The following is a 14952-nucleotide window of genomic DNA, read 5'->3' as shown; positions in this document are numbered from 1 at the left end:
ATGGAGGAGGGAGACAGCCTCTGACCCGTGGCTGGGGATGCCGCCTGGCTGACATACACTTCAGGTGTTAAGACACAGAGGGTGCGGGAGATGGCAGATGGGGGAGGACGTGACCTAAAACTGCAGGGACAGCTGGACTGCTCGCTTCCCTCTCAACCTCTCACACCTGTTACACATCGTGTCCAATACATCACCCACACACACACTCCCACACACACACACAACCCCGGGCTTGCTTTAACACATGGAGCGAGCCAATAGTTCAGTTTATCAATCTCCCCCACTCTTTCCAGCCTTTAAAGTATTATTAATGCACGTGGAGAATGTATTCTGAATTTCAAAGCTCCACTGACGGATTTCTAGCAATAAAATTCGTTTAAACTTGGTCAGGATCACTTTATCTGCCAAATGTACAAGTACACAGGAATTTATACATTTATACAGTATTTACATTTATACATTTATACTAACCCTGTGGGACACAAACATGTTAAACTGTACAATTAGTAGAACTAAGAAATGTTTATTCTCTGGATATTGTACTGCTTTCATCATATGATCTATACATGTTCATGGAAAATTACCAAAAAATTCTTTTGTGAAATGACAATATAATCCATTTTGGTGTGGCGGGATGATATCGTAAAAAGAAACTAAATTAAGATGCGAGGCTATCACACTTGAAGCTATAGGCTACTGTTTAGTGATTTTTTTAGAGTAACCCTGTAATACAGTCAAGCCGCTCGTTTTGAGACGTTTTAGACGTATTTTTGTCCAAAGAGATAGCATTCACCAGGGTTGCCAGGTTTCGGCGAAAAATCCAGCGCAACTACAATCTCAAAACCCAAACAAACAACCTGAAACCAGTTAACCTGAGTGGAGGGTCTGAAACAGGTAGTTCCCTGGGTGTGTTTGGTCAATGGACATTTTCTCAGCTTGCTTCCAGGTCCTGATGGCATGCAGCTCCTGAATTGACAGCTAGTCCTGTCCAGTCAGCCTTTCTGCAGTGCGCACAAGTCTAATCAAAATGTCTGAGGCTGCCGAAACGTCCGCAATTCCCCTATGTAGCAGTTATAATGTAATCTTTGAAAGCAATTTTCTCCCTTTTAACTTTAACCAGACTTTAAAAGGCTAGAACGTATGATTGGGTACATGCAAAAGAGAAACATATTTCAGTTCAGGAAAGTCTGTAGCTTTCAGACCTACCGGACTGTGCAAAAGTCTGTGCAAAGAAAAGCTGCAGAGCAAAGATGGCTTTGAAAATAATGAAATGACATGTTTCGACATTTAAAAAAACAAAACATAAAGAGCAGTAAACAGTGATAAAGGAAATAAAGTTCATATTTGGTGTCCCGACCCTTTGCTTCATAGGTTTCATAAGGAAATGAGCTGTAAGCTTGGAAATATTAAATGTTTTTGTGCTGACTCGATAATGTAGATGTCATAGAATAAAAATCTATAACATAGTTTGTACTAAAAAAAAAAAAAGGGTGCTTAAGACTTCTGCACAGTACTGTATTTGCCGTCTACAGTGTGGAAATTTTCCATTTGACGGTTTTCCCCGACCATCACACATATAAACATATGAGTTTATTGTTTAAGACATAGTAACCATAGTAAAGTAGTCTTAAAGTACTATAGTACTACATTTTTATGAAGTTTTGGGGGCAGCCTATGTAAGTGTAATGAAATATCCTACAAAGGTACAGTGCTTTAAGCTAAAGCCACTCTGCATTGTAATGAGACTAGTTATATGCCTATGTACTGTAGCACTGGAAAGGCTTTCAATGAAAATTCAATTATATTCCAGACGAATACTAACCACACAGCCACAAGCCACCTTTTTGCTCGGGTATGACTCATATGGTGCTGCAGTTCCTCATATTGATTTCTGAAGAAACCTCCAACCAGAACGTGGCACCATGAAGCAGACATTTCTCGGTGTCACGACCCTTAAAGACTTAATCCTGCTTGAAGGCTGCCTTTCTTTACTGGCCGTCATATGGCATGAAGAGATAGGAAGATAAATAAACGCATCGATACCAAAGCAAGCAGGCTTTCCTGAGCTATTAGTTAGATTAAGAGCCTGACTCAGGAGACACCGAATGAACAAAAGATGACACGGAGAAAGCGCGCTGCGAACACTTCACTCAAGGCTGTGCGATAAATGATTTATGGGCTGAAGAATGTGAATCCTTCACGGTCATCCGGAATCATCTCGGAGTATTTGACACGTTCATGAATATCAGACGCGCGGCGTGAAATCGACACGACTGAGTGTGAAATGTTGCTTGTGTAACAAATGATTTCAGGCTCGATCACCTGAATTATTTACTGTCTTGTCTAGAGCTGAATCGGGGTGTATTTCTGACACGCTGATTGAGGTGCTATATGAACCTGATGAGCCCCCCCAAAAATACCAAAGCTTTTTAGTGAGTGAAAAGATGTCTTGTCTTGATTCTGGCCCAAGTGCAAGTGTTTAATATGTTCTTTTGGATGATATTGTTGTACACAAAGCATCAAACCTAATGTAGTTAATGACGTATTTTACCAGCCAGTTGTTTACGCAAATTTTACTCTATGGTCAATCTAATGTTATACGTGTTCAAAAACTGCTTTCAAATCACCTAGTGAAGGCTAAATATGTGCTTTTTTTTAGTCAGAATTCTGCCTAGAGAAAAACTACACAGTCAAAAAATTACATCCAGTTGTTTACAATTGTTTAAGATTTATACCATATGTACATGAACAGGATGATCGTAAATGTCGTGCTATTACTTTGTCTTCTGGGAAACATGCTAATATCTTATGTAGCGTCTACAGGGTAGTACTAAATGAAAAAAAAAAAAGATATTTAACAAAATAATAACAATTTACACCCATCGTCATGTTCAAAAGTTTACACCCCCCGGCTCTTAATGCACCGTTTTTGCCTTCTTGAGCTTCAGTGAACGTTTGGACCTTATGTAATAGTCGTGTACGAATCCCTCAGTCGTCCTCAGTGTGTAACGATGGATCAACATCATATAGCCGCTGTTGGAAAGAGATCAAATATGCAGAAGATGCTGGAAAAGCAAAGAATGTGCAGGACCTGGAAGATTTTCCTGAAGAACAGCGGGCAGTTTAACTGCTCGGGACAAACAAGGGACTCATGAAGAACTCTCACAGAACATAAACACAGTCGCTGATCGTCCAGGTAACGACACACGGTGTTAAGAATCATGCGTGTGTAAACTTTTGAAATGGTTCATTTGTGTAAATTCAATTATTGTTAGTCTTGTGGACTATATGTAAACATCTGAACATATATGAAATAGCTTATTCAGGGCAGGATTAATAAAAAAAACACAATGCAATTTTATTGATCCTGTCTTATTTAAAAATAAAAAATAAAAGTACATTTTTGCAGTTTCTTCAAGGCGTATGTAAACTTATGACCTGAACTGTAGTTACATTTAATGTTGGGGAACACCTACGGAACAAATTCCTGGTATGTTATAGCATCTTCAAAGAAACCAGAAAGCTCGCTCATTAGGAATCTAAATCTATATCCGGATTTCTGTCACGCTGCTTTGTGATAATGTCTACTCTAAAAAGCGCTAGATAAACGACGACTAAAGACCTACTTCTTCACCAAGCACTTAACTTAGTACTTTGTTTATGTTATTTATGTGGGTTTTTTTTTTTTTATCATTGTCCTGTGTTTACATCTCCTGTATGGATGATATAATGCGACAGTACGATCTTTTTAAAGAGCGTAATCTCTATCTTAACATGTTTTTCCTCTTTCTTTTATAGATGACAGACACAAGCGTCTTCGTTCTCAGACGTTTAAGGTAAATGATCTGGTCATGTGACCCAGTACACCAATCACACGAAACTGGTATTTTGGTGTCAGTTGCGGAATGAAAGGGGCACGTGAACGTCCCTGGCCGTCTCAGGTCTATTCGTGATCACTCGGGTCTTTCCCCCTACTTTCCCCTGCAGTGCCACATATGTTCCATTAGTGGTACATTAAATAGGATTGCTTATTTTTGTAAACACCCAGCAAGCTGGGATTGAATTTTTACCTCATAAACTCAAATGCACTTTCACGTCAAAAACATGACAAAAATTGACTGCTTGTGAATGTATTGTTCTTGTCTGTGGTGGATTCCTGGCTTGGCCTTTATACGGCATTGAACAGACAAACAAAACCAGTGTGCCATGAGCACATAAAGCACATGCTGATTGCACAGCTGAAAGATCAATAACAACCTTTTCCTACGCTGATTGCATGTCGAACTGATTTTCCTCTGAGGTGTGAATGATGAGCACATAAATATATACATTGCTGTTACTATATACCTTAGCTCACCACTTATCCTTTTCAGGGTCACGGAGAACCTGGAGCCTATCCCAGGGAGCATCGGGCACAAGGCGGGGTACACCCTGGACAGGGTATAAGATAATCCTTCATAAGATAATCTTTATCTTATATTAATATGACTAATATTAATATAAGATAACAGCCTTTAGGCTGTTGAAAACTGATACGGTGAGGTAACGAGATGTTTGAGTATGGTATTGTTAAGGAGATGATAAAAACAACTTTTTATATCTACTATAATGTAAGCGTTAACAGGAACTCATTTATTTTTGGGAACATTCCACAGTATTAACTGTGACTATAGATTAATAAAATGCATTGTCTTGGTATTGGCAAATCTCTGTGATATAAGAAGAATAAAACACTTTGGGACATGCTGTTATTGGAAAATAATCAACTTCAGGGTGGCAGCTTTAACTCTGCTTCGTGTCGGCCCACATCCCACCCACCTGTCGTTGATTATTGTCCTATAACAGCGTGCCTGCTCTTTGAAAGTGTCCCACTCCCACTATACATACTTAATCATACAGATTACATAGTTTTTAACTACAACGTTGTGTACCAGGGGTTCATTCATATATATATATATATATATATATATATATATATATATATATATATATATATATATATATATATATATATATATATATATAATTTTATTTTCTTTTTTTCTTTTTCTTTATATTTATACGTTTCTCTTCTCCCAGGCGTTTTAATCAAACTTTTTCTTACATACTTATTAACTGTTTATTTATTTGGGCTATTTATTGAAGCGAGAAGGTGTTTTTTTTCCCCCCCATTTCCTAGATTTCCACCCATAATAACCATCCTTATTCAAATGTCCTTTTATTCCAGTTGACATTATTTATATGCTTAATAACTTCACTGATAATGGGTTGTGATTTCCACCACTAGAACAAAATTAGAAATCACCGACCCCCCTGGCTATACTAGCCACTTTGAGAACCTCAGCTACACACCGTTCATCAAGTGGACAAGAGATCCATGTTGGTGCAAACTTGTGCCGAATTGGAAATACTATCTGCTGAAATGAAACCCACTTGGAGATTTTCCAGAGGTTTAAAAGGGCCACAGGACCTTGTGATTGAAAGTATAGCACTAACTGAAAATGTGAAGTTGCTGGAAGGGCAAAGCCTCAAGGCACTAGTTTATAATGGGAAAAGTTGGGCTAAAATGTAAACGGATTGAGTGTTGCGTAGTGGATAAAATGAGCAGGAGATGAAAATGGCTTGCCGGATAATGACATCAAGGTCTCATTTTGCTTTGTCATTAGTCTTAGCTATCGATTTCAGCCATTTGCTTCTTACTGAGGAAATGTGTTTTATAGCCACAGGCGATATCTGAGTTTAGACAGTTTAGACTTCTTGCTCAGGCTAAAGCAAACCTCAAACTTTTTAATTCAGCTCTATTTCTTGTACTTATAATTAATTAGGAGTAGACTAATGAATCGCATTTGGAATAGTAAGCATATTTGTAAACACGTTATCTAATGCGAGAAAAAAAAAAAATCGAATCTAATTTCTCGGCAGAAGTGCAAACATCCGAGGGGGCGGTACGACAGCAGAATTAGCAGCAGGATTAGCAATTAGCAGTCATTAGCGGTGAAGGATGATGAAGTCGTGAAGGGAGAGAATGCAGCACTCAGCACATGGGCTCTTCACTGTGGGGTTACTTTTCAGCTCCGTTATTAATTTACCTTTTCAGCTCAACCGCTTTTCTCCTTCCTCTTTATAGACATCCATCTCTCTGAATCAGCCACCTGTTGCCGATCGGAAAAGCGCGGGAGCTCTGAGGGATGCAGATGCAGGATCGTGCCATTCTGACAGCCTCTCAGAAAGCAGAGGGAAAACACTCGCTGGAATCTCAGCCTAATTGCATGGGGTTCTCTCATTAATCATTTTCTGTCCATCACGCCGAGCGGCTGCCAAATCCCCGTGTCTGAGAGAGGAACGCCAGCTTTCCTGCATTGCTGCGGATGAACTGCTAGAAACACCATGACAGTGTGAGGTATCATTTTCATTCACGTGAAAACTATCTACACCTGAATCACATTACGCCCGGAAAGAGTCCTGTTTTAAGATGTTCATCAAAGTCAGCAGGAAAAGGTTAAACAGGTTCTTGTGATTAAAGGCAGAAATGTTATTGCGATGATGCAATCTAGTGCAGCTGCCCTCCACTGTATCTTGTGCATGACCTAATGAGTTTAGTATACAGTCATTTATCAGTGCAGCTTTAATTTATCTGAGCTGTTAAAACGTTAGACTCGAGGCTCTTTTCCTGTTGGGTCTCACTGCTGATGGAATGCTAGAATGAGTCATTCTGGGTAACTCAATCCAGGTGAATAGCAAAATGAGAGGCTCTCACTCAGGTCAGCCAAGAGACAGAGGAAATCAGAAGAAAGAGATGGAAAGCACATTGTAGAGCTACTTCTGTACGTAAAAATACCACCTTAAGCCAATTCTACACTGTGCGGTCTTGGCACTCTTTTAACATGATCCCGAGATTACAAAATCTTGGCTGAATTCTATAAGAGACTATACGATAATGTGTTCTTCACGTCAGATTATAATCATGAAGATCCTCTAACTATAGGCCTTCAGTGTAAACATTCTGCTTGCGTCATCAATCAGAGTGATCTGGGCTTGTGCACAGAACAGCACTGTATAAACATGAACATTCTTGAGGAAATAAGGTTATTTTTTCTGACCATTAGCACATTTGCTTTGTATCTCACTATTGACACTACTGTATTTGTAGCTGTCTTGTGAGTTTCATGGCATCTATGGCGTCCTCCTATGGGTGGCTTTTCACGTTCTGATATTTGTGAAGGGTGAAGACTAACGCCTGCTTTCTCAGAGACACGTGAATCCTGCTCAGAGCACACTCGGAGGAAAGCGTTATCGACAATCATCCGCATACATGAGCTCAGAGATGCCCATGATTGGATGAATGCTTTTCTGTTGTCCTGCTTGTGAACCCTCACTCTTACGTGAACCTGAATTCAGGCAATTTTACTGGGGTTATCTCATACAGTGTAGCAAGTAATAATCTGGAAAGACCTTTGTAATATCACAGTCTAAAACTGGATTTAAAGAGAAGCAAATTAGTAAATGAATCATACGTAAATGAATCACATGAAAATGTATCACTTGAACATGAATCACATGAAAATGAATCACATGTAAATGAATCATACGTAAATGAATCACATGAAAATGTATCACTTGAATATGAATCACATGAAAATGAATCTCATGAAAATGAATCACATGTAAATGAATCATACGTAAATGAATCACATGTAAATGAACCATATGAAAATGAATAAATAAATTAAAGACAAACCTGAATTCTTATTCTTATATGATTGTTGGGCTCTGAAACAAGCCCTCGAGCACAAGCAAGTTTGCGAGATGAGACCTCGCCATTAACTGAATCACATGAAGAGTGATTGTGGAACTGTAAAAAAAAAAAAAAAAAACGGGGAACATTGGTTGGAGTTCTGGTGGTTTCTGCTTTGTGCTAGCTAGCCAGTCCTGTTACTGAAGACTCATGGTTAGGAATAGGCAGTCCCTCTAGGATATAGTGATTTTGTGATCCCAGAAATGAATGCAACATCAAGCAAACTCCACAATATTTGGAGGAGCTTGCAATTTCTAAAAATTACCAAGACGTGTCATGTGACATCATTGACGTGCATTCAGCCAAAGCCTTCTTCGATTCACGTGGGTCGATCATGAATACAGCTAAAAGCTCTCATTTACCAACAAACGTCACTGCGAAAGACCGTGCAAAACTATTTCGTGCGATTGCAAGGTTGCCAGTTCAAGTGGTTTTACGCAATATCAGCAAAGAAAACTCACAAGTTGCAACGTAAATGATGAAAAAAAAATCAAGCATTTTTGGCCTCAACAATCACAAAAACCTCTGAGAAATCCTGTACAGACTAAATAGGAATTGTTGAAATAGTACACAGGACACAGGGAGGTGGTTGCTTGTGCAAAACTTTGTCGCTTTACATTTATTCATTTGACATTCATTGTTTTTTGTTGTTTCTACTAGACTGGAGTCTTATTTTAAGTGCGTGTAGACGCATTAAACAGACTATTGCCTAAATATTTTTTTGTACATGCTCACGTGCTGCTCTCACTGACAGGACTCCTCATTAGTCCTAAAAATGCACGCTTTGTCTTCTTGTCTAAAGCCGCATCTATCCACCGTGTCTTTTCAGAGCAGGTATCGAGGCATCATGTTTCAGTGAGAAATCCGCTCTGTGCTCCGTCACAGCCGCTTTGAGAAACGACACTGCGCAGTGGAGACAGTTGGATAAGCAGAGCACTGTTTGGCAGATAATGCACTACGTGTCAGACTAGCGTGTGAGAGCGTGCGTCTGCGATGTTGTAGAAAACAGAGCCGCGAGCTGGGTCAGGGCTGAGGCATAGCACCTCATTACTCATATAATGAGCCTGAAGAAGGTTTGTTTTGCATCTGGCGCTCTTCCACTTGCATTAAGATACAGGCAGACCTGTGGAAAATGCAGCACACATTCACAAAGGACACATCTCTTTTCAGATGAATGTAGTGTTTAATGGAGCACTTCAATTTGCTGGGAAAATGCTAAATGCAGATAAGCAGTGCCTTTGAATGCAAAAGTTTGTATACAAAATATGTATTCCTTCCAAAGTTCTCAAATAGATTTGATAAAAAAGTGGTAAAATAGTGCATGTTAAGTTACGAATGAAAAATAAACTATAAGGAATTATATAGATTTATCTCCCTTTGCAAACGTCACATTAAAAATTCCTTCTTCGCTGCATGCTTTGTTGCCTATGGGTCCTTTCAGAATATTTTCTCTCTTGGTTTCTGTTCCAGTTGACCCATATTCTGACATTTTCAAGTCCAAAAAAAAAAGTCAGTTTGAATTACATTTTCTTTTTTCCCCCCACAATCAACATGGTCATGTCAAAAGAAAGAATTCTGCTGATTTTACATGTTCCAGTTGACCCACTATTATTATTATTATTATTATTATTATTATTATTATTACTATTATTATTATTGTTATTATATGTGTAATTCTATTTGTTGTAGAATTATTTAAAACCTGTGGTATACTGTAATTTCTTTTATTTAAAAACTATAGGAGGCACAAACTTTTGCCATCAACTGATGAATTGGTTAGAGTGTATTCTTCTCAGATATTTTAGTTCAAATTGTGTATAACAACATATTAGTCTTTAAAAAAAAATCCCCAGAATGAAATAAATCCTCCTTTACAAACGTGATATAAACATTTATTCTTTGTTGATTTCATGAAATCAACAGGATCACGATAAAAAAAAAAGATTCTGTTGATTTAACTCGTTTCAGTTACCTTCCGTTTAAAGCCCAAATTACAAAAAAAAAAAAAAAGTACAATTATGGTGCATTTTCTTGTTGAAATCTATGGAGTGTACAAACTGTTAAGCTGAGTAAAGCCGAGAGAGTCAAAATATTAGATGTATTTTCTAACATATTTCAGTTATGAGACACATGTGACTCGTATCAGAGCAGAGTGAATTTGCTAGACAGAACATAAATTATAGAGAAGCGTGATTATTTCGAGTCCAGGGTATAGTGTGTGTAAACGGTGAGCTGTGGTATCGCACATCATTTTGTAATTATTTTATAAGCCTTTATAAATCTGAGAATGCCTAATTCTGGCTGCTGAAATGAACAACACTGAATTTATTATTTGATTGATAATATTTTGAAAGATTCATGCTACAAGGGCCAAATGTTATTCTTCATTTGCCTGTCTATATGCATTTGTCTGAGCATGCATGTACATGTACTACTGTGTGTGTGTGTGTGTGTGCGTGTGCGTGAGTGTGTGTGTGAGCATGTGTGTGCGAGCTCTAGCTGAGGTGATGAATAACGCATTATGATGATTCTCCTCTCCTGCAGCCACACTCAGCGGCTCAGCCTGTGCAATATGAGCGTCTCTGTCTTTAATAGTGTTTCTCATTCCCGTATGTGGTGCACGTACGGTGGCTTCATACACAGAATAAATTGGACAAACAAAATGCGAGAGGAGACCTTTGGAGAGGGTCTTATTATTTAGAAGACCTTCAAACTATCACTATACATACCTGTGAGAAGAGAAATTCAGCTATTACAAAACTGTTTATTCAGAGAGAATTGAATTTTAACCAGCTGTGAATCAGCGGTGCGGGTTTCCAGTGTTTTTAAAATTCTGTTGTCTGGGGAAGGAATGGGAAATGGTTTGTTTCTGCAGGAGACTGGTGGCTAACAAAAAAGCTCAACACGTTTAAGTGTGAAAACAAACAAACAATAAACAAACGAACGAACAAATAAATTACTAATAAGGAATATATCTGCAAGCAGTGATTAAGGGGCCAAGCACTTTCTGGCCCCACCTCTTTCTGAGGGAGGTAGACCAGAAGCCACAGGGACCCATCAACACAGAGATACTAAATTTAAATTAAAATATTAAAAATAAAAAAAAATGACTACAATTGGTTGGAATATGTCAAGCCATTGCTGAGATATGGCCTCACTTCCGATTTGGCGACTGTTATGGATGGACCAACCCACATATTAAAAAAAATCTGAAAAACAATTACAAAATTACCCAAAAACAAATATTTGGGTTGGTCTCACGATTCCGTGATCCACATTTCGTAATGATTGTACAACGTTTGTAATGGAATATGCAAAAGAAATGTCATTCAAAATGCCAGAAGATCCAACATGGCAGAAATTAACATCATGGCATATGATGCCATGGCATGACCCACAGAGGAATCGCATTTCTTTAAAGGGGACCTATTATGCAAAATTCACTTTTAAATGATGTTTGAACATAAATCTGTGTACACAACCACCCTACAATGGTAAAAATCCACCCACTCCTTTTTTTATATTCCTAATAAATCATAAACAGTGTTTCAAAATGAGCCGTTTTCATTTCCGCCCTAACGTGACTCACGTTGGAATAAGCCCCGCTCAGGGACCTTATTAGTATAGATCCTACCCTGAGTGAGCTGCACACAGCCCGCCATGTTTTCCGCACTGGAGCAGCTAAAGTGATGAGAAGAATGTCTCAGCTTAGTGAGCTTTATAAGTGTTCTGTTGTTGGCTGTAAGAATGAACATAAGAGTCTTTATCTACTTCATCAGCATGGTATAATAAATAATATCTGTGAGGTATTATTATTGCGACACATTCTGGGGACACCTGAGGCTTATATTCCGTCTTGTAAAAAGGCTTAAAATAGGTCCCCTTCCTTTAACATTGTGTAGCAGAAGTATTATTGTAAACGTATGGCCACATACAGTATAAAGCCTCGATATAAGGATCTAGCGAATCTGCAAGGATTTCTAACCTGCTGAGACAAATTCTAGTTCGTACAAGTGCTAGAGTGGTCTAGGTGGTGACAAACCAATTTCAAGCCCATTTCAGTTTCAAGCGCTTAGTCAATACAGAAGTTGAGCAGTAACACAAATTACAATCGCAAACTTATATCAACAATGGTACAAACATTTTTTTCATGCAAAAAATGCAATCAATGTAATTTCATATGTTTAGCCAACGGGGTCCCATCACCGTCTACTATAAATCATTGTCTCGGATGCAGTGTATTGGTACGCTTTGTAAATGACAAATTACCAGGCCATGGTTTATTCACATAAAAAATGTAATCAAGTAATCCATCAAAAAATAATTGTAATATGATTGCTGCATTTATCCTACTGTCATTAAAAGTACTTGATTTTGGCAAACAGATATTAGAAATCTAGAATACATGTATTCTGTGTAGTAATGATAAGTATAGTGTTTTAATTGTGTGTGTGTGAATGTGTATGACTGAATTTGTGAGGTGTTTGGCACACTTCGTGGCACTGTGGCACTGCGCCTTGGCTGGCAATGTGGCACATATCTGGCACTGTGTGCAGGGGCCTGGCGAGATGGCGAGGAGCTCTGCCAGTTGGTGCTCATCGGATTATTGAAGTTGTCCCCTCCAGTAAATTGCTGTTACACCTGTTCAGTGGAACTGAGAAGGTCTTCACCAGAGGAGTCCCATATGCCACGGAGATGCCAATCGTACTACAATGCATCGTTCCTGACAGCACCCGCTCCTCTCCTGCATGGCAAAGCTTAGAGATCTGTTAAGACCAAGAAGGTATTTTCCGTTGGAATACTGTCACATTTTTATGGAAACATATCATCTCATTTGTAGCTGTGTTTAGACATTTCTTAAAGTTATAGTACTTCTAGTACTTATAGCAATGGATGTATGAAAACTAGCTACTACAATACATGAATGTGTCCCATATTAGGAAGGCTGAGGTATGTTTGTAAGTCAGAGTCTACAGAGAGATCCTCCCAGATCTACCTTCAAGAAATAGCTTCTGAATCTTTGCTAAGGTTTCATCATGTTTTACATATTTTATTGCTTAGTGCAGGTGTTTTACTGTGACAACCCCAGTCAATAGTTGTTACCACTTTTCAGAGCTGTGCCCTTCAGCACTTTCAAACACACACACACACACACACACACACACACACACACACACACACACACACAATAAAAACAAATGCAGTGTCCTATTGTTTGAGTAAATTTCAGTACAGCTGGGTCGGGGCAGCTACAGTCAGCTCCATTGCAAAGCAGCTTAAGCAGTTAAAGCTGCTTTGTGAAAATGTCCATTGTTAAAAGTGCTAAACAAATCAAATTTAATTGAATGTCTTGTGTGTATGTATGTGTATATATATATATATATATATATATATATATATATATATATATATATATAGATGTATATGTATTCAGTGCCCTCCACTAATATTGGCACACTTGGTAAATATGAACAAAGAAGGCTGTGAAAAATTGTCTTTATTGCTTAACCTTTTGAATGCTCTGCTCTCATGGATATCAAACAAATGCGAACAAAACACAGGTTTATCCCCCAAAAAGTATCTTTGTTAAATATAGGTGTGAAACAATTATTGGCACCCTCTTTGTAAATACTTACTTAGTAAAATGCAACCTCCCTTTGCCAAGATAACCGCTCTGAGTCTTCTCCTATAATGCCTGATGAGGTTGGAGAATACATGGGAAGGGATCTGAGACCGTTCCTCCATACAGAATCTCTCCAGATCCTTCAAATTTCAAGGTCCACACTGGTGGACTCTCCTCTTCAGTTCACCCCACAGGTTTTCTCTGGGTTTCAGGTCAGGGGACTGGGATGGTCATGGCAGGACCTTCATTTTGTGGTCAGTAAACCATTTTTGTGTTGATTTTGTGGTCAGTAAACCATTTTTGTGTTGTTTTGTCCTACTGGAAGATCCAACCACAACCTTTTTAAGCTTTCTGGCAGAGGCAGCCAGGTTTTCATTTAATATCTGTTGATATTTGATAGAATTCATGATGCAATGAATCCTAACAAAATGTTCAGGTCCTCTGGCAGAAAAACAGACCCAGAACATTAAAGAGCCTCCACCATATTTAACCGTGGGCATGAGGTACTTTTCCATATGGCTACCTCTCTGTGTACCAAAACCACCTCTGGTGACCATAGAACCCGATCCCATTTGAAGTTCCAGTAGTGTCTGACAAACTGAAGATGCTTGAGTTTGTTTTTGGATGAGAGTAGAGGCTTTCTTCTTGAAACCCTTTTAAACAACTTGTAGTGATGTAGGTGACCGGATTGTAGTTTTGGAGACTTTCTGTCCCCAAGACACAACTAACTTCTGCAATTCTCCAACTGTGATCCTTGCAGATTTTTTGGCTACTTGAACCGTCCTCTTCACAGTGCGTTGAGACGATATAGACACACGTCCTGTTCCAGGTTGATTCATAACATTTCCAGTTGACTGGAACGTCTTAATTATTGTCCTGATGGTGGAAATGGGCATTTTCAATGCTTGTGCTATTTTCTTATAGACACTTCCCATTTTGTGAAGCTCAACAACCTTTTGCCGCACATCATAGCTATATTCCTTGGTCTTACCCATTGTTACGAATGACTAAGGAAATTTTGCCTATGTGTTACCTCATATTTATACCCCTGTGAAACAGGAAGTCATGGTTGAACAATTTCCTGTTCCTAGTCACCCAGGTGTACTAATAAAATGTAAAATATCAATGGGAATATACTTCAAATATTTTTTTCTCATATGAATTCATAGGCGTACCAATAATTGCTGCACACCTATATTTAACAAATATATATATTTTTAGATAAACCTGTGTTGTGTTTGCAATTGTTTGATATCCATGAGAACAGATTATTTTTGTGAACTTATTGAACAAAAGATCAAAAGTTTAAACAATAAAGACAGTTTTTCACAGCCTTCTTTGCTCATATTTACCAAGGGTGCCAATATTACTGGAGGGCGGTGTATGGATAAAATACCCAGCGTACATTGTGGACATCAAGCTCCTCTCCTGTTCATGGAGCATTACAGTAAGACATGAGAACAGCGTAGGTGAATGTTAGAAAGGTGTGCAATAAGGTGTTACTACTGACGCCGGCAGTGACAAATGCATGTGA

At 38.6% G+C, this 14952-nt stretch overlaps 1 long non-coding RNA gene across 1 annotated transcript; it reads left to right on the top strand.

Moving 5' to 3' along the window:
- Positions 1-3793: 3793 nt before the first annotated feature.
- Positions 3794-7716, top strand: LOC128633711 (uncharacterized). Its single transcript, XR_008397096.1, has 3 exons — positions 3794-3836; positions 4374-4440; positions 6128-7716. It is a non-coding gene; the product is annotated as an uncharacterized LOC128633711 (long non-coding RNA).
- Positions 7717-14952: the final 7236 nt, after the last annotated feature.

This window comes from Ictalurus punctatus, chromosome 10 (genome assembly GCF_001660625.3).
Source record: "Ictalurus punctatus breed USDA103 chromosome 10, Coco_2.0, whole genome shotgun sequence".
Classification (NCBI taxonomy): domain Eukaryota; kingdom Metazoa; phylum Chordata; class Actinopteri; order Siluriformes; family Ictaluridae; genus Ictalurus; species Ictalurus punctatus.
The sequence above is the reverse complement of the archived record's forward strand: the minus strand, read 5'-3'. Positions and strand labels throughout refer to the sequence as shown.